The sequence below is a fragment of the Ambystoma mexicanum genome, chromosome 6q, assembly GCF_040938575.1.
Source record: "Ambystoma mexicanum isolate Mex_15411 chromosome 6q, UKY_AmexF1_1, whole genome shotgun sequence".
Taxonomy (NCBI): domain Eukaryota; kingdom Metazoa; phylum Chordata; class Amphibia; order Caudata; family Ambystomatidae; genus Ambystoma; species Ambystoma mexicanum.
This window is the reverse complement of record NC_090937.1, coordinates 965534635-965556356: the sequence shown is the minus strand read 5'-3', so window position 1 is coordinate 965556356 and position 21722 is coordinate 965534635. Positions and strand designations below refer to the sequence as shown.

Below are 21722 nucleotides of genomic sequence, written 5' to 3'. Positions count from 1 at the left end.
GCGGTGCGGTGCTTCTCTGTTGCTGCACAACTTTTCTGCACGTCAATGAATATATGACTATTATTATAAGGGTATTTATTGAGCGCGGACCTAGCTTCAGGAAGCAGCAGAGCGCTTTGCAATCATAGGGATATCATATAATACCCTTCTGCTGATAAGTTCCTTGCAGGCGTGGAACGCAGAGCACACTTAAGGCTGGGGCTCATCATAGGCCTCCCTTTGTTTTCATAATTTACCTAGCTATAGCTCGCGCGAAGGCCGAGTAGCCAAAGCAAACTATGCCCAGAGTGAGGTAACAAACATTCTGCGTGTTTCTACACATTTTAGGTGACCTAATCACCATGCAGTAGGCTTCAGGGGCTTGGACAAAAAGTGCAGCGGTCAGGGGTGTTGCTGGGTCTGGAAAAGACCCGGGGCTATGCTGATGTTGGAACTGTCGGGACTCGGGGCTAGCTAACCTTTTGGCTGTAGCTCCTGAGATTCTATCCGGGGCTACAACCAAAAGACCAGGGGCTATAGCCCCCTTAGCACCCCCCCTCCCCCCACCCACCCAGCCCCAGCAACGCCTCTAGCAGTGGTACTTGCATAGCACATTCGTGCATGCCCCCGAGGGTCAAGGTCTTCGTGGTATGATGCATAGTCATCATTTCACAGGGAATTTGCAGAAGGGTGCAGCATACGTTAGTTTAAATAATGAGGATTTGCCCTAATGTCATGCCACATGGCCCAGCTCCTGGCATTGCGGCAATGGGGAAAACACGGCTAAAAAACACAGGCGGCTTAGCAGCAAAATGACAGTGTTAAATTGGTGTCAAGAAACCTGCAGACCAGTCATCGATGCAAAATGGAGTTGCCAAGAAAAAAGCAGGGCTTGACGCACCGTGAACAGCAATACCTAAAAGCGGCACTGCGTTAAAGTTAGGCTGCTTTTACATAGCACAATAAGCACACACACAGACGTGTTTACTCGCTGTGGGAGCTTAGCGCACGAAGAACATTCGGTCCGAGGGAGATCCATGTAAAATGTACTGGAGTATTAGCAAGTAACCACCGCCCCCGCATGCTCGCCCATTTGCAGAAATGTTAATATACTTTAATATTACTCACAGCCAGCTATTACATGAATGTATGCAGGCTGGCAAAAACAAAAAGATCAGGCCGGTTTAAAGCACGACCTCGCCCCTTAAGCCGGCCCCGCACAAGCTTTTTGAAGTCTGGGTGCAGCTAACTTCAAAGTAACGTTCTAGTGCTGCATCTAAAAGGTTACTTTGGAGTTGGGTGCACCCCCAACAAGGTGACAAAAAGCCCATATCAGCAGCGACCTGCCTTTGGATTACTAATCACAGCAGGTAACGAGGGGGTGAGGTGTGGCTATAGTCATGGTCATGATGTCCTGTAAGAGGTGTGAATGGGTGGGTGAATGGAAGAGGGAGATGAGCCAGAGTCCTCCACAAACAGGTCTTACCTGTCTGCAGCCCCTGAGGGGCTGCCCAGGGTAACTGCATCAGAAGAGCTACCAACCCCTTGCTGCTCTCTTGCCTTCTCCAGAACTCTACAAACCATTACCCAAATAGTCAAGGTGGAGTCTAACAGATCAAACCACAGAGGTAATCAGTCTAGTGTCTCAAAATTCTAGGTAGATCCCTGACTGGTCTCAGCTATCACCAGTCATTTCTGAATAACTGTCTATAAACCACCAAATGAAATGTCAATCGCAGGTGTGATTGCGATTTTATTACATCAACGGTAGCTAATGGTGCACATTCATACATCAGTGCACAACTACTTGCTACACCAAATAAAACTGTATCTGGGCAGAAAATGCAGTGTGTGTGAATGTATTCATTCTGTAGGTGATGCTCGGTAACCCCAGAAATATCAGGCGCAGTCAAACCAGGGGTTACACGTGAACCAATCCTGCGTCAATTTCAACATGCTTGTCCATAACATTGGTAGAGGGCTGTGCTTGACTTCGGGCAAATTGTACAAACCAGTGGTGTGTGGGCGTGGCGCACATGTGATTTTAAGGATGTGTGTCAAGTAGTTTCATGTAATATGTGTCTCTGACTGTACATTAGCGAGAGAAGTATGGTATTGGGTGCACAAGTGTATGATTTCAGAAAATGAGGGGTGAATGTTGTGCATGGATGTGGCTTCCTGTGGCATGACTTATTTCTTGGAATCTATGATAAAGCAAGCATGGCATATGTTATTACTGGGCTAGACTGGCATTTTGGGGCAGCCTGTCTAGCCCTTTCCTACTGTGGCATAACTTTTAATGTACCGAACGTCACTTTTAAAAAAAAAAATGGTGGCATGGCATTTTATTATGGGCCAACTACACGCACGTGGAATGGTGCGGGGGGGGGGGGACCCAACAATCCTGCACAGGGTACTGGGAGAACTGGGGCCGGCACTGAAAATGGTCATGACCACAAACTCCCTCCAAGCAGAAAAACAAAAGGCTCAGAGCTTGCGTAAGACACAGGCAAACATGTGCAGCGGCTCTCATGCACATACATTTGATGATGCAAAGGGTGCATACATATTAGTCCTCGCATTGCACTGGAAAAATAAAATCCTTACAAGGTTTCATATTGTGGGACAATGGTCTTTATACAAAATAGATGTATTTTAGAAATCATTGATGTTTATTCTATTACATTCCATAATTGTAAGCAGACATACACCTTCCAGCCCTTTATAATCCATTTCATGTGTCTGGGTTATCAATATTCCTAAAATCAATAACTAAAGAAAGGTAGTAAAACAATGAATACATTAATCTGAAATCCATTGCAAACCTTTAAAAGGTATCTAAAGCTCCAACTGGAAAATTGCAATCGGTACTACGGCTAGAGTTACTGATCGGAGACCCACGTCCTGGTGTAGAGTGGCCATTTAGCTCGGCCTTGACTTTACGGCAGATGTCTGTACTTGGGTTCTCCAGATGTTTTGGCCAGCAACTCCCATCAGCCCTAGCTCGCATGCTGAGGGATCATGGGTGTTGTAGTCCAAAATGTGTGGGAAGCTGCAGGTTGCAGACCACTGATTTAAAGCAAGGCAAGGTTTGCAAATAGGCCAACATTGAAAGTAAAAAAAGAAGAAAATCTAACTTTACTCCATATCAGAGGTCTTTCTCTCGCTCTGGGAAAATCAAGCTTTAGGGCCGAATTCTATGAAAACTGTCAGAGGAGTGTTATGGGGACCTGGTCAGTTCTCTGCAATTCTTTTTATGCAGACGTGTTTGTGCAACAGCCACTATGACACTGCAAAAGGCTGTTGCCAAGAAGAGAGAGCTGAGTAGTGCAGGAGAGATGAAAAAGTAGTCACAGGTGTTTCTGTGTAGAGGGAGTCCACTTCTAAAGAAAACCTTGACTGGGAAGACCAAGCAAATTCCTGGCTGATCACGAGCCCCCACCCCCCCCCGACCCCCCGCCATCGGTAAAGTCTTCACAAAGGTAGTGACCAATAAGTACATACAAAAATGAAGCAGCTTGTCTGCTCCGGGATTACAATTTGGGTACGTCCCAAATGCAGCACTGAAACAGGCACCACCCAGGTTGTCGATGACGCCCCATCAATAAAGAGGACTCGTACCTACTAGTCCTTCATTCAACGCCGTCATCCATCACACACTGCTCATCCTTGTTTGACAGAGGATGGGCTTCTCCGTCACCATCCTGTAATGGTTCTCATCCTACCTATCAGACAGACACCAGGCTGTCCAGATAGCCTCCCTCACCTCTGAATGAGCCCCTGTCACCTGTGGAGGGCCTCACAGTTCCACTCTTCCCCAGTCTTCTTTAACCTCTATATGGGGTTACTGGCCTCATTCCCAGATGACCCCAACATTGCCATACAGCAGTAAGGAGATGGTAAACAGTTGTGCCTAACAGTCAAGGGCCAACAAGATATTGATCGCCTTTGCTTATGCCTGCACACCATCCCAATGTGCATAACAAGTGCTGCTTGAAGGTTAACCCCAACAGTACCAGAGTTGTAATCTTGAGTCACGCCTTCAAGCAAGAACCCACTCAAAGGCGGCTGGATACAATGCACTTGGATGGGCTCAGCTATCACCTCACCCGCTCTGCAATATCCCTAGCCTTCGTTGTGGATAGCAATCTAGTTTCCAACAGCAAATCGTGAAAAAAGTCTCAAACAGATCAATGCTGAAAGTGCTCGGTGGAACTTTGACCACTTTTAATGCAGCATCTCCAGGCGTACACTTTGTGCATGACAGATACACTCCGCAGACAAAGAAATGGACACGCTAAAATGCAGCAGACTGTCCTTCAGAGAGGTGACTAGTTTGGGAGCAAAGTCAGAATGGGAACTAATAGCCTGTCATGTTGCATCAGGAAGGGAAGAGATTTTTGTGCACCAGGTTTCCTTTCGTACGTAACAGGGTTATGAACTATTTTTTCATACATGTTACATGTATGTATCCCAACTGAGAAAGAACATTAATCCCGGCTATATTTCTGACCAAAAAGTGGTAGGATTTTTCAATCTTCCCAAATATTAGCAGAATGATGCCACCGCGTGCCATTTGAGCCGATGATGTGGCATGACATTTTGATCAGAGACGATGCTTCCGATCCTGGCAGTACCTGCAGGACAATATCGGGCCGGAAGTAAACCCATCACCAGAGGAACCACAACAACCTACCTCACCCTGTGTTTAACCTGCCAAACAAGACATATTTCAAATGGACAGACCTCGTGTTAATACAGGTAACAGAACCAAACTCTGCATTAAAACCGGGAATAGATTAATTTACACTGAAAAACAAGAGAACTGATTCAGAGAAGGCAGGGAAGGAACGGCAATGTTGTAAAGAAGGTCTAATTCCCATGTCAAGGTCTTTCATCTGCCTATGGCTCGCCGTTTTTGACACTTTTAAACACTCACGCAACAGACCGCTCAAAGAAGAGTTTGGAGAGCAAATTTAACGGTTTACGAGAGATCGTTGGACACACACCATAAAAGCACCATGATTTGGTAGTTAAATCTGCAAGCATTAGTGCTGCTTAAGTAGTAGCAGCCTCCTGCCTGAATCGGTGGGGCTGGCAAGTATGAATCCAGTGTTTAGTTCTACAAAAGTGGGCCCTTTTTTATTTTTTAACTAAGCAATTAGCTTATTACAAACCTTTCGCTATTTAAAACAATTCACATATGCCAATTCACAGTCTAAAAGAAACAAAGAAAAAATACAGAGTATAACAGTTCATTCCTATACAAACAACAATAAATTTGCATTACCTTTTAAAATGTATCCCCACCCTGAACTATTTTAAATTTGCACGAATATTGCAATTAAAAATCTAATAAGTGGGTTCTTGTAATGCAGTAATCGGTATAGAATAAATATTAAAAAATAGGAAATGGGATTCTCTAGGCAAAGCATGTCTAATAAGAGGATAAGAGGTGAACATAATATATATATATATATATATATATATATATATATATACACATGTCACCTAGGAAACTAGATATCAAACAGCGATCCACAGTAGAGTGGACCAGGTGTTTTGAAGTTTTTAGTGATAATCTCTGCCAGGCCAGACCTGCTTTCACAAAACTCCCGGCACCTTCATTTCAGTATTAAAAAAAGAAAGGGACAGGCTACAATGCCTCTATGCCAGGCGCGCCAACACAGGGCTCTCTGAGGAGCTCGTCGCACATCGAAGACTTGTGCTTGAAAGGCTATGCTTGAGGTAGCCCCTGTGAGCTCCAGTGTGTTGGTGACTCTCTGGCATCATGCAGATCAAGCCCACGGGAGATGTAGCAGTTAATACATTATTAAGCTCCTCTCCTTTACAACATCAGCTCTGGTCCAGAACAAAGGCCTGGCTGACCTGCCGAATGCAAACGCATCTGCAAACCTCAGAAGGAGGAATTATGTGAGCCACGGAACAGCTGGCTCTGCAGATCCCGCTCCCCACCTGGGATCCACTTTACTGCCGCCTGTCATTCTCACTGAGCTACATGCTAATGCAGTCTAAGAAATAAAACTAAGATGAGGGATATCGTCAATGGGCAACTCAAAGAATCAAGGCGGCACTTTGTAGTGACATCAAAACCGCCAGTGAAGGCACCCTGCACTGTGTCGCAGCACCACTGATGTTAAGGATGTGTTAAAGCGGCTCACGCTATGTTTTACAGGAACTTTGTGCTACACCCACTGCCAGACATCTCATCGGTAGGATGCTCACTTGTCTATACACAAAATGCATCTGGACATGCATGTGTCTTTTTCTACTGGTGTTTAATGCATAGAGGTTTGTGTGGGGAATCACTTCCTCCTGCTTGTGTGTCATAAGTGAGGACAAGCCATCACATCCTCTGCGTCTTCCTGGTGCAGGCTCGGTTTAGTAGCAGTCATAACGCCTCGCTGGAGTCATGTAACGGATCATCTGCAGCGACCGTGGCACTTCCTCTCCGTGTGTAGCAGAGAAGTATATCTGTGCCAATGGGGAGCAGGCAGCTTATGTGTGGGTCTGGCATCTGACTTTTGTTGGAGCACTTTGTGTTTGTAGTGGGAGGATAGTGGGCCGATGCTAGCGCCATTCCACTTGTGTACAACTTTTGCTGTTAACCCTCTACGTTACAAGTACTTGCTGATTGAGATTGTGTGTGAGGTGGTGGTTTGCAATCAACGCTGGAGGCGAATTTACTGAATCGCTTCTATAACAAGTTAGGACAAGGGACCAGTTGGCCTTATGTTTCCAGTATTTAGCTACTGATCCTTTGGTGAATGGTGAGGCAGTGCAGAGGTCCAAGGAAACGATAATTGTGACCGAGTTGTCTTCGGCATAGGACTAGTTCTGCTATTGACCAGTTAAACTAGTCATAGTTCATTTCCTCCTGACAGTCCTGGGGGATGCATGTGATAGCTGATCCTAAGGGCTAGCTTTGTGTTTTTCTGGAGGGTATGGGATGCTAGAATGTCAGCTAGGCATAACAAATAAAGGGGTTTTCTTTTGTGGCTGTCAATTTGGGTTTGAATTGAACATGCACATTTGAAGATTATTCTGAGAAAGCAAACTAGGATTATCAATGCCACTCATTGCCTTTGGTGATTTTCCAGGTTAAGGGGATCTGTAGGTGTAGGAGCTCTGCCTCGTGTCTACTGAGGAAAATGAATCTCCTTGCATCCATAATTCAATTAAATTGGTTCTCCATGATCGTTCAGTCAAGGGGCTTCCAGATTTTTTGTAAATGTTTACAATGCTTGGGGTTTCAATCTAAGTGTGTACTGGTAATCCAGACGTGGACCGCTTGCTCACGGTGTCTAGAGAGGCACATCACCACAACCACATCTCAATGATACCACCAAACAAGGCATAAGAACGTGTCTGGGTTTGCTGCTGGCACTTTTGTTCAGAGGAGAATTGCCTGGCATTTTGATGCTGGACTGCTCTTGTGGATTGGCCCAGACTGCAGGGGGGTGGCCTATGGGGGACTCTGGAGATTTCCCAGTAGCCCTCTCCAGCCAGGGCTCTTTATGTGGTAACCTATTTCATTTACACTGTTCTCATAGGAAGAAGATTGGGCTTGCTGAAAATGTGTAATATGGGGCCACTGTGAACATTACTTCCAGGGACTCTTTGCGTTCCCAGTCCACCCCAGCCAGACTGATATGCAAACAGATAGGCTTCCACTGGTAAGGTAGGGTGGCCTAAAACGTCCAGGTTTCCCCTAAATTGACACCATGGACTATTGCAGGTTAATTCTCCATGCCTGTTCTCAGTAGAGGAGGGGCTTCCACATTTTGGTAAATCATTAGCTACAGCTGGGCATTCTGAATTGTTAGTTTAGTCAGGATAACCCATGAGTTTTTGTTCAGCTAATTATATATTTGGATATCATAAACGTGGATTGGACATTTGACTGTGTGGTCCGAGTAAGCTGCATAGAGTGGCCACAAACTCATTGCGACTAAGGGGAGAGATCCTCTATCCATAATCTACATTGCAGGTAATGATATTTTACCTGCCAGAAATGAAACCAGATATAATTATGGAGGTAAAATTAAGATTAAGGGCTTGAACCACTCCATAATCCTCCCCATGTGGGGATTTAATCTTTGGATACGCATGACCTGCTTGTTTGTTTATTATTTGTACAGCGCGCCACACCTTGGGGTATCTGGGCGCTTTTCAAGACAGCTTAGTATACATACATACATACAAAGAGGTATTAATACATACATATACATAAGAAGGGGTATTAATACAGGTTACAGTGAAAAAGGTAGTAAACACGGTACATCAAAGAAATAAAATTTGAATCAAGGTTACTTTTGCCAGCTAAGTATACAATAATACATTTGTCAGTGCAGAGGCAGTTACAAGCAAGATTGTGTCGTATCAGGCGATGAGTATGGTGTCCTTGGTAAAGAGCCATTTTAAAACTATTCAGATTGTCATCAGTGCGAAGGTTAAGACGGAGGGCATTCCAGGCTAAGGATGCTTGCACTGGGAAGCTGGCGCCTCTGGCTCTTTTTAGGTTGTAGCCAGACGCAATGATGCAGTGGGAGTTCGCTGATCTCGTAGGTCTGGCTGAATTTTGTTGCTCAGGTATTTAGGGGCAGCATTCTGAAGGCATTTGTGGGAGATGGAGATGAGTTTAAAGAAGATTCTACCCTTGATGGACAGCCATTTGTAGCTTCTTCTTGTTTCAGATATGTGGTCTTTCCGTGGGATACACAGGGCAGTTCTTAGTGCATTTCTTTGCAAGGTTTGGAGTTTGTTGAGAACTTGTTTGTTAGCACCTGCATATAGAGCATATAGAGTGACCATCATATGCTTCTATCAAGTTCAAGAAACGTCCTGTGGCTGCTCGGCAATTATATACTTTGGCTAGGAATATGTTGGCCCACAGTAGGCTCATGCATGATTGGCCCCTTGGAACGAATCACTGTGATTGAGATATCCCTGCAGTCAGTATGTGACTGTTGCTCAAATCATGCTGGGAATAAAGCACAGTTTAATACTGGACCATAGTTTGAGGGATGCCTGGAAGAATAGCTAAAGTGTATTGAGCTTGCCTCGGACATGAGGCCAGCCTGCACTTTACAAGCTTGAAGCCTGGAAGGGCCAACTGAGCCCTTTTGTCGTCTGTGGTAAATAAAGTAACATTCAATTGTGCAATAATGACAACTACCATTACAGCCCTTGAAATGGGAGGAGTCGGACATGAAGTGTTACACAAAAAATGCTGACAGTGACAACTGTGTCAGCTATTGATTTAATTCAGAAGTGGGAGATGCATGCTTGTTTAAGAAGATTAAGACCCCCTTCCTTTGAGGGTAAAGGCATTTACAATGGTTAAGGTGGAGGATAAAGGATGTGCTCCTTGAAGATACAAGCTACGGATTGTGGGATTCTTTACTTTAGGCAACTGTTCATTAGAGGTTCCCCCGCTAATATGGACTACATGGCCATAAATGACAAAGAAGAGTCTGTAACAGTATAATGTGAAGGATTTGGCAGAATTGCACTTGTAGCGTGGCAAAAAAAAGAGTGAATGATGACTAAATAGGTTTTAGTTGCATTTATAACATGTCAGCCTTCAATAATCGAATAAAAGCCTGTAAATAATGTTCTTATTACAGGCTATTTATGGCACCACTAATCACCTGTAATCATGGCTATGAAGTATCAAAGACATTTTTGAAGAAAGGAGTTTGAAATGCTAGCCACAGCTGTAAGTGCTGCAGGCACAGCTTGAGGCCTACTCTGTGGTGGCTTAAGCAACAGGCATTGTGTCATCACGACTAAACTAATATGGCAATACCACCTGATCCAGCATTTTATTGACATCACCACCTCAGGTTTCCAATCCGGAAACCAGGGGTGCTGATAGCAATGTATTTTCTATGAATGAACGGGACGCACTGGCGGTGTACCGTTCATTCATACAAAATAGTAACCTTAGATGGCTGCCATGGATCTGGAATACTGGGTTCTATGCAGAGCCCTTCTTCCATTTCTATGGCGGCCAGGGAGGATAGAGCGGCAGTGGCAGTTGTGCCGCTGCCAAAAGAATAAGGTGACTGGGTTAGTGTGGGCGGGGAGGGAAGGAACCAGTGACCAGAGGGAAGGGCATGGTGGGGGGAAGATGGTGGGGCAGGGAAGTAGCCTCCTGGCTGCTCAGAATGCGGGCTTGGATCGTGGGATTCAGCCGCAATCCGAGCAACCTGATTGGTTGGTCCCGTGCTCCGGTTGCTAATAAAATGATTGTGTGCACTGCTGGAGTTTAACCAGGGAGGGCAAAAATCTAGCTCATCTTTGCATTTATTGTAGACCACAAAAAGGGGTTCCAAAGTGTTTTAGTAAACTGCTTAAACTATTTTTCTTCCACATATTGTAAACACATTCTACATTGATTATATGTATCAATAATTAGAATATCTCTTACTTTAGATTAAACTTGGCTAGGTATTAAAGAGGAAGACCACATGTGTCCATGTACTATAGGCAGGGCTCCAGTCCTAAAGAAGAAAAGTGAGGGGACGCTGACGCACGCATTGGGAAGTGACGTCACGTGACGTGAACAGATCTGAAAATTAGATATGCATTTGTCAATAAACTTGTCTTTCACAATTGAGAAAGTGTAGAGACTAAAAAAGCATTTGCCAAGAGACCACATTTCCTAATAACTGATGGCTAATTATAGAAGCTACGCACCTTTTAAAGTTTAAAATCTTTAACAGATCATGTTATTTATAGCGGGCTATCAATATCTGACATTTCACGAGTCCAGAATCAGGGATTGCGGTGGTCTTGGCTAGTTTTAAAACGCCTACTATGCTTAAGTGGCTTTCTATGTTTGATTGCACTTAGGAAAATTGTTCCATTGTTTATTAAGGAACCATAGTCATCCCACACCTTGATTGACAGGAGACCTTCATATCAGATTTAAGGAAAGGAGACCCAGGCGAGGTAGACAACTGCACAAACTTCTCGAGTTAGTAAAGTGGAGAGCTGTAGTTGTCTTTATATACTGAAACCATTCGCAAAGTTTCCTTTTTTGAACTGGAATCCAATACATCTTTGTTCAGGGTTTTCCACACAAATTTCCAGTACTTCACCGCTGATCAAGGGCCAGACCCTCCGTTTTATTTCTTGCAGTTTATAGGTGTTTTATACCTTACATGCAGAAGGATTACAAAACAGAATTAACAGCTGAAATTACTATTGTTTCGCCTGGACGAGGTGCTCAAAAGGCGGCGATAGAGAGAAGGCATGTCGAATCATTTTATCAGCCAGTCGCTTGCCTTGGTCATGTGTTCCATTGTGATGCTCTGACAAATGCTTGCCTAGTTACCGGCCTAACCCTGGCAAAGTCCTCGATAGGTTACTTGTAAACTGGGGATTTGTGTTTGCTAAGTTACCATCGAAATTGTAACAGTTTGTTTGTTAATGTTATCTTTGTTGTTTAGTTATATTGTAAGATATGGCATTTTGTATCTTGAGAGAATGTGATGATGAGGTAAGATGTTATAAATTGGATAATCCCAAATTGAGAGGTGCTGTGCTGTAGGTATTACCGGTTTCAAGCAATTGCACTGCAATGCAAGGATTACTGACCAGCATTAGCCACTGGTCTGAGGCCTAGACTTTCTCTTGTCGAGAAACTAGGCTGAAAATGTTTCTTCACACCGGGGCCACTGGATATCCAAGAAATTCTAAGCATTGGACAAGTTATATTTCGATACAGTTAGAACATTAAACTTTTAATCTTCAAAACGACTTCCTTACCAGGGACTTGGGGTTCATTTCAGTGCACCACTTAAATGTAGTGCACCCCCTCTAATACATGGCCTTCTCTTCTTTGCCCAAGTCTTTAGTGAGGGTGAGCCGCACCGAAAGACAGTCAAAGCAGTTGCTAAGAATGACTTATTTTTTAACAATTGCTCCCTCCTACTGCAGGAGATCAAATTCATCACACTGAAGGAAACATCCTGCAGACTCCCAGGTAGTACCCGCATCCATAATATCTCTTACAGCAAAGAGGATGGGAAGTAGGACTAGGAAAAGGAGGAGTAAAATCAGAGTGATTAAGATTACCAGAAAGTAATCCAGGCACTGCTCCTTTGTCCCAGTCCTTAATAACCAAGGCATACCAAGGAGTGCTAGAGATATTGGTAGCAAAGACGTACACCTAAGAAAGGGGAACTGTGCACCACTGCAACCTCATTATTGAGTGCCACACATCTCAATGCTTCACAGGATCTGGCATAATGGCTCATAATGAACACGAGAGATCCAATCAAGGACAACTTGTAATGGATACGAAATGTATATAAGACCAAATAATTGTATGAAAGATATGTGGCTAGGAGAAACCCCCCGCCAAATGTTTCATGATACACCACACATAACAAATTTGATCATTCAAATTAATCTCTTTTCTATGAAATACAACTAGTAGTAACTGCAGCAAAAATTTGCGTTTTAACTGTTTAGACCTCTCAGGTAATATTTCTAAAACATGTAGATTTAGAAGAAATTCACCACTAGCAACATGGCTGACAGTCGTGTGACTAACAAACATGTCATTGCACATAGGACCCTTGAGTGATGACGTAACACACAAATAAATAAGCAGCCATTTTTTAATGCTGCATTCTACAGGATCGGCACTCGTGAAGCTAACGGCTGGACAAATATGACCCAACAAGCAATTCTATATTTAAGTTAAGACTATTGGGCTAAGATGAACTAGTTCCAATGAATTAAGGGCGATAGGGGACAAATCTAGGATACTGAACAAAAAAAAGGCAACCCAACACAGCTTTATTTTTCTACTCAATCCTATAGGGGCGTATCACCTGACAAGGGAATCCCTTCAAATCTTCAATGGTATATTTGGCCATGAACACCAGTGGGTGAGTCAACTTCATTCACTTTATGTACCATAGGTAGTAGTTTAACTATATATTGCATGCATTTTGAACTCACTTTGTCTGATTGATAATATTTACATTTATCAACACACACTAAAATAAAAAGTCACAGGAGACTGGATCTACACAAATCAGTGCAGCTTTTCTCCTCCTAAAGAGCCATTCTAACTGGGATGGTAAAACATGTGTAGAGGATAACCACATGAGGAAGGGATAACCAGATGAAAAAGAGTATAACCACGTGAGAAAGAGGATAGCCACGAGAGAAAGAGGATAGCCACGAGAGAAAGAGGATAGCCACGTGAGAAAGAGGATAACCACGTGAGAAAGAGGATAACAACGTGAGAAAGAGGATAACCACGTGAGAAAGAGGATAGCCACGTGAGAAAGAGTATAACCACGTGAGAAAGAGGATAGCCACGAGAGAAAGAGGATAGCCACGAGAGAAAGAGGATAGCCACGTGAGAAAGAGGATAACCACGTGAGAAAGAGGATAACCACGTGAGAAAGAGGATAGCCACGTGAGAAAGAGGATAACCACGTGAGAAAGAGGATAGCCACGTGAGAAAGAGGATAACCACGTGAGGAAGAGGATAACCACGTGAGGAAGAGGATAACCACGTGAGAAAGAGGATAACCACGTGAGAAAGAGGATAGCCACGTGAGAAAGAGTATAACCACGTGAGAAAGAGGATAGCCACGAGAGAAAGAGGATAGCCACGTGAGAAAGAGGATAACCACGTGAGAAAGAGGATAACCACGTGAGAAAGAGGATAACCACGTGAGAAAGGGAATAGCCACGTGAGAAAGAGGATAACCACGTGAGGAAGAGGATAACCACGTGAGAAAGAGGATAGCCACGTGAGAAAGAGGATAACCACGTGAGAAAGAGGATAACCACGTGAGAAAGAGGATAACCACGTGAGAACGAGGATAGCCACATGAGAAAGAGGATAGCCACGTGAGGAAGAGGATAGCCACGTGAGAAAGAGGATAGCCACGTGAGAAAGAGGATAACCACGTGAGAAAGAGGATAACCACGTGAGGAAATCAAGCTATTTAATATAGGACAAACTGAGCATTGCAAAAGAAGAAAGCATTATTAAGCTGAATAAAGGCTAAACTTTGCTACAAATCTACTTGCACTCAAATCTTTATTGCCTAATTAGAAAGCAAACAGCCATTTGGAAAATATGTTGTGGGTATTGGCGCAGAATGTTGGCCTCATATTTGTATCAATTTACCTTTTGAATATTGGGCAGCCACAATAGTAGAGGTCAACCAGCAACAACATACACTCCTATGCAGCACTAAGGATTTTTTGCCAAAGGGTTTTATTATGTCTGCAACGTATTGTTAACTTTTCCTGAACAGTCAATCCCACCTGACTTCAAAGGGGAAGGCCCATGCTTTAAGACCTCGGCTGCTGCTGCACCATGCTATAGAGTCTAACTACCAACAGGAGGATGTTAACCAGTCACCACTGAAAATCCTTTGTAGTCAAGGAAAATCAACAGTCAGGGTACTATAAGAAAGGGAGATAAACCAATTACAAAGAGAGGGACATGGGGAAAAGGGCAACCTTTTAAGAGGAATATTAGATAATCGGGTGCCTAATAAAAGAGACTGGCTCTGCTAGCAGCATCACAGACCAAGCTACTAGAATGGGAGTGAAAAGGAGAGAAAGCCAGACGCTGGGGTAAGACACACTACCCTCAAAGAGAAGCAAATGCTGGAAGACGTCAGAGGGAGAGAGCCTAGTGGAGGGAGAACGGAGATCATGCTGGAAGGCTTTATCCCAGAGACTGTCAAAAGCTGTATGCAAAGAATGAGGGAGGCCAGGGTGCCTGCTTGGGGCTGGCGTCCACATGCTCGGAGGAGACGGGCCACTAAGAGGCGAGGGGCGGCACTGGCCCAGGAGGATAACCCATGGCTGACGGATTACACCAACACATCTGGACAAAAACGCTTAAGTGTGAGATAATTGCTGGTGGATGTGTGTAAAAGGGCTACATTAAGAGCCCAAGAAGGTGGCCTAGGGATACAGGATAATATCTGAACCCCAAACATTCCCTGAGGTAAGGGGTTGAGTACTTGCTGGTAGGTGAATTGAAGAAGTGTTCTGGACACTATAACCCTCCGACTGTAAAGCTAAGAAACGAACTGAGTGCTTGAACACAGAGACTGATGGCAAGAAGCTTGCTGGGCATGATAACCGGGGGAATTTACAATAAGTGGGTCATCTTTAGGAAGAGAATTATACCTTTGGGACAAATGTGACTAACCCATCCTTACATCTTTATAGCAAGCACTGTATCATTTGTACAGCGAGCTTCACATGCCCTATAGGAGTTGTACCAACTCAACCTTGTTGACTACTATGTGCTCTTTTGTTCCCTTGACACAGATGCTTCACCCTTACAAGCTATTAAACAAAGGTGTCCTCGACCTGCCATAACACCAACACCTGCAATTGCCACAGCCCTCCGCACATCACATGAAACGTACAAAGCTAACAAACAGTTTCTCAGTCAGGTCTTTCAATGTAGCACAGTTAATACCCTCCTCCGGCTAAAACACAGTCCTGAAATAGGAAACGGGATGCATAAGCACTGTAAATCCGAGTGCACATGTCAAGGTTGTCTCAGAACTAATAGGTAGGAGGTCTGCGGTCGAGGCATTGACTGATGAGACAGTGGGCAACTAAAAAGCCAGGGGGTAAAGAGTGAACCATGAACCATTCACAATATTTCCCTACAACTCCTCTAGAGGGTAGATTGTGAGCCTATTTCTAGGGATTTCTAACTTTCCAGAATCCTGACATTGCTTCGAAATGATGTTCTTGAAACTTTGGAGCATACGAGGCCTGTGGAAGGAGGAACATAGTAGCTGTAAGCATCGCCAAACTCGGTGGAGATCAGCGTATTGGCAGCTGAGCCATCCACTAGACACCAGTGTGCGAGTAGGTGGGCAATTCCTTTATCAATAATGTCCATGCACAGATATTGGCCAATAGCGTCCAAGTCTTCCTCCTAATCATCAACCATATCATTCAGCTGGTCCATTGTCTTGTGGTACCCGGGGGTCAGTGGCCAAAGGTTTGACTTTAATCTGTGGAATCACTGAAGCAATGGCTGGTGTGAGTCCCTTTGCCAGTGGCAGTATTGGCAGTATCCTAAATCCCAGGTTTGGGCTCTGCCACAACAATGGTAATTGTGTGAGGCAGAGTGGGCACCGGGCCGGAGAGAGCACAGGGCTTGCCGGTTAATCCCTGCGGCAGGATCTATGATGAGGTTGACCAAGCTCCTTCACTTCCAGAGCACAGCCACCAGGCCCCTTCACGGAGCACTAGGAGGAACACTGGCCAGAGACTGGGAGGATCGAGGGAGTGTTTGGAGACAACTCAGTGTGCCTGCAATAGGTGCAGCACAAGCTGCATCCCACACCGGGAATCAAAAACAGGCACAGCCCACTGGCGCAGTGTGACTGACAGCACTATGGGCGCATCCAATTATAAAGAGAAACAAAAAGGAACAAGAAGTCAACAGGACACATTTCAGTAGTTTTGTAGAGCGTGACACCCCGTATATCCTCCCATAGAGGGGAGGCACTAAAAGGTTTTTTTAAATTATTTTTAGGAATGGGTAACCAGTCTTGGAGTTTGTGTCACCCTCATTATTAAGGACTGGTACCAGGAAGAGGGTTCAAAGGGCCACTTGAAACCATGTGGCCCTATTGTACTACTTGGTCACTGTAGACCTTCTTAAGGCCGCTTTGGGGATAAGCACAGGCCACTTGGTCAGATCATGGACAGACCACAAAGCATGCCTACAGATCACATGGGGCCCTCTCGATGTCTGGGACTACATTGCCCATACTCCTTCAGTACGGATTATTCTGGGCAGACACAATGGAAGGGAAAGTCCAAACATGTGGCGCAGCGCATAATGCGTACACACATTCAGTGGTCAAGCCGCTACTTGGTGATGGGTCCTCTCATTGGTCGAATGGCATCCAGAGTAGAACACATCCATATCAGCACTGTCCCGACGTCTCCCGAAAAACCAGGGATGCGGGCACTGTGATCCAACACTGTCCATTTCTGCCGCACTTTGTGCATTTGCACGAAAATGCAACGGAGTAACAAGGCCGTATTTTTCGTTTTTCTCCTAGGTGCTGCGCCGCGCATTTCCATTGAGTTATGTGAGTAGCACGCGCGCTACTGCTGTGCTTACATCATCCCTTCGCCAAAGCATTTTAGAATAAGTGGCTCGCGGCGGGGCCCACCACGGTGCGCGCCCGTAATGAAGTTAATTGAAGCCGGGTTTAAGAGTTCAAAGACGGCCTCAGAAGTTGCCCAACAATGACAGGCATTAGAAAATTGCAGATAATGTCCGCGCTTCCAGCGAGCCAGGTGTTTAAAAGTACACTTGGGCCCTTGCCAGCGCAACCCCCGCCGCCAGCCTCTTCCCGACGATGAAAACACGCTTCAGTGAACTTCAAGAGGCTGGACTTCCAGAAGTGTGTGGCGAGGTGGGGGGAGCCAGCGACTGGCACAAAGCTTTACGGGAAAAAAATGAAATATAACAAGCACGCGATACCTACCGACTGGACGCCCAGTGTCCACATTGCAACAATTCGAACACACTACTGCGATCGTGGCCTTCGGATAATGCCACATTGTAACATTTAGGCTAAAAGACATGGGCCACATCCAGAGGAACACGACACCCCCCACCCCCATTTATCTTTCCTTTCTGCAGTAGTTTCCCCTGAAACTATCCCACATAAACATAACCACGATGTTTGTTGCGCTGCCTTTTCTTGCTATGGTAATCTGAATGTTTAACATGGCCTTTAACATGTAGACAAGGCTTTAACATGTCTACAATCGCCATTACTCAGGTTGCCCAGACAAATAGTATTGCCTTACCTCACCTCTGCATAGCGTTGCTTTGACACTATGGCCTGTTGTCCATCCAAATACTGTATGTTGACAATTATGATAGCGTCCATTACTGTTGCCATTGCGACCCTAGTCACTGCCTCATCTTAGGTAACTGGCAGCCCTCACTGCCCCACCATATCGTTAATATGTAACCTCTATACATGTCAGTTGGGTACCAGCAGTACCCAAGTCTGTACAATTGTGTAAGCCTTTAACTAAGTTCGTGTCACCCAAGTGAAAAAGTTAATCTACCAATCGATTGTTGTTAATCACCTGCATTGCTCTTAGTATATATGACCAAGAATGTTAGTATTACTAACTACCATCATGTTCCCATTTTGCATCATTCCCCTCACTGTGCCATGCACAGGAGGACACTTCATCTTAGTCAATGATGGCCTTGCCAGACCAGGCTGCGAGCGCCACCACCCCATTCCCTGCCCCACTCCATTTTTACCCTCCCCCATTCCGACCAATAAGAATACACAACATCACTAACACCAACGACACCAACCCAGATGGTCCTACCACTCCCAATCACAACCCCACACTATCCACCCCCTGCAACACAACTAGCCATCCATCTATACCCTCTATGGGCATCACTAGACTAAACAGAATTAGAACCAGAACCAGTTTCTACCACCAAGCCCCCAGACCCTTCATTTCTAAAAACACCAAAACTATGGTCAGTCCAACTAACAGATCACTGAAAGAACGATCTAAAAAACAATCTAAAGTATCTCCAGATTCCACATCGACTCAGCATCCTAACTTAGCAACCACACCCGCCTTGAGACCTCCCTAATGATCAAAGGCGCTTTCATCAACCTCTGATCTCTATGTGCCCATGCCATAGAAATCCACAATCTCATTGTGGATCAACAACTCGACATACCAGCAGTCACTGAAACCTGGCTACACCCTGCTGCAGGACCCATTCTAGCCATTGCCATACCCCCAAGGTACAGTATCCTTAGAACAGACAGAAACAATATCCAAGGAGGCGGAGTTGCCCTAATAGCTAGGACGTCGATGCAATTCAGAGAGTGCCCAGTGGAGCACGTACAGGGCTTTGAACTCCTACTAGCCAAATTCTCCCATAGCCCCAAAACCACAACCAATTTCCTATTAGTATACAGGTCACCTAACAAAACCAGGCACCCTAACCTTGATATCCCCCTACTGGTTACGCCCCTCATCAAACCCAAAACCAAATGCATCATCCTAGGTGATATTAATCTTGGTTACAGCGACCCATTTGACACGGACGCTGCCTCCTTCCATACAACCATGTCAGACATGAATTTCACCCAATTGATAAATGAACATACACATTCCAAAGGTAGAACGCTGGACTGGATCCTCTCTCTCAAATCTCAAGTTACCATAGAGTCCATCTTCCCAGTAGATTGGTCAGACCACTGCAGCATCACCTTCACTTTGGAATACAAAAATACCAACCCCACCAGACCCAAAGCTCTAGATACGTTTGAAGCTAGAAACATCAAAAAACTCACAGCAGACAACTTTTTCCCCATACTACATTCGGCCCTAGCCAATGTCAAGCCTAATACGAACAATCCTGACTCTCTAGCAGACTGCTATCAACAAAGTCTCACCCGCACTATTGATGCACTCACACCTATCACCACTAAAACTCAGAAACCCGACAAACGCTCTTGTTTCTGGTTCGACAAAGAACTAGTATCCCTCAGGCGTACCAAAAGATCACTCGAACACCTACATAGGAAAACCAATACCAATGAATTGGCTAAGGCGTTCACAGCAGCTAACATAAAATATAAATCAGCCATAATCTCCCATAAATCAAACGCGTTTAACAAGCGTATAAACAATGCTAATTCAGATAGTAAAGAATTGTTCTACATTCTCAGACAGCTTCAGAACCCATGCCAAGTGACAGTACCTCATAATACCAGTAAAACGTGGTTCACCACGGTAAAAGACGCACTAGCCTCCAAAATTATCATGCTACAAAAGAAGATTGACAGTAAAAAACTGCTCCTTGCTGAAAAGATGCTTCCCACCATAAGCGCCAACACCCCTATCACTCCCACAGGTTCCCCCTTTGAATTCGCCCGAGTCTCCAATAAAGAAGTGCTAGACACCATAATGAAACTCAAAGCGTCCAACTGCAAAGAAGGCCAATTCCCTTCCCTTCCCATCTAGTCAAACTCTGCGCCCACACTCTATCACCAGTCATAACCAAATTTGTCAATGCTTCTTTCAGCTCCAAAACAGTTCCCACTAGCATCAAAAAAGCTTGGGTAACACCCCTCATCAAAAAACCCGACCCTGGACCCCACAATCCCAACTAACTACCGACCCATAATTACCGTCCCATTTCTCCTGAAAATCATCGACAAAATAGCTTATTCCCAAATTCAAAATCACCTAGAACACTATCAACTACTAGGAGACCGACAATCAGGGTTCTGCCCCAACCACAGTACGGTAACAGCCCTACTCGATCTAAAGATCCAAATGGATGGCACCAGAGAATCATGCAAACTCTGCTTACTAATGCTCCTCGACCTCTCCACGGCCTTTGACCTGGTTGACCACGACAAACTCTGTGCCACCCTAAACAATAACTTAAACCTATCCAACCATGCCACAGACTGGATCAAATCCTTTCTTGCAGACAGGACCTCAAGAGTCGCCATTGGTAAAGTAGCAGTAGACCCCATACCAGTCCCATTAGTTGTCCCTCAAAGGTCCTGCCTCTCTTCCACCCTGTATAAAGCCTACACTAAGCTGCTATTCGCAGCACTAGATGCCATGGGTGTCATCTACAACAACTTCGCTGATGACACTCAAATCCTTATCCCTCTAACAGGAAACCATGAGCAAGGTTCCATACTTATCAATAAGATCTATTCAATAATCCCAAATTGGATGGCCAACAACAGCCTATGTCTCAATGACGACAAAACAGAGCTGCTCATTATAGGATCACCCTCTAAAATATCCTCCTTACAGCCTGTTTACTCAGCATACTGCATCAACGGCACCACTATCCCAGTTCTAAAACTAGTGAAAACACTAGGGGACACTTACCATGTCCAAGCAAGTAAACACACTAGCATCCTCTACCGCATACACAGCCAAACTTATCTCTCTCAGCCATAAATTCCTGACACCAGAAACCTGTACTACACTAGCAAGAGCGCTCATTCTATCAACAATTGACTATTGTAATGTCCTCTTCCTAGGCACCTCCAACACCAACATTGCCAAACTCCAACTCATGCAAAATAAAGCCCTCCAAACTGCCTTAGGCATAAAAAAGTCCGACCACATCTCCAATATTAGGAGACAAAATCATTGGCTCCCCATCAAAGCCAGAAAACTCTTCAAAACCCTCAGCATTTCCCATGAGTGCATTACCAATAAAGCTCCTAAATACCTGATTAACACAGTCACCAAGAAAACCCAGACTAGACTCCTCAGATCTAATAACAGGGAAAACCTTGAAATCCCACATTATAAAAGAGAAAAAGGAGGAGGCAGCAGCATCAAAGTACTCGCTCCCAGGCACTGGAATGCCCTACCTATAAATATCAAGAATGAAACATCCTTCCCACTCTTCAAAAACCTACTTAAAACATGGCTATTCAACCAGTTTTAGTTATGCCCGTGCACATCATACCCCTGGCTAACATCGCACATCCACTGTATATTAACGTTTTCTCCAATGTATACAATGTTAAATAAATAAATTATGTGCAAATGATGTGTTCCTTACTAAGATTGTATTTTGCCCATGTCTGTAACTACGCCATGATACCTCAGGGTCTGGGCATATAACAAATGTAATAAAT

General features: G+C 44.6%; 1 protein-coding gene across 10 annotated transcripts in view; it reads right to left on the bottom strand.

The window, feature by feature from the left end:
• The window catches only part of TENM3 (teneurin transmembrane protein 3), a 1347981-nt gene that overhangs the window by 692493 nt on the left and 633766 nt on the right, over positions 1-21722 (bottom strand). The window lies entirely within an intron of this gene.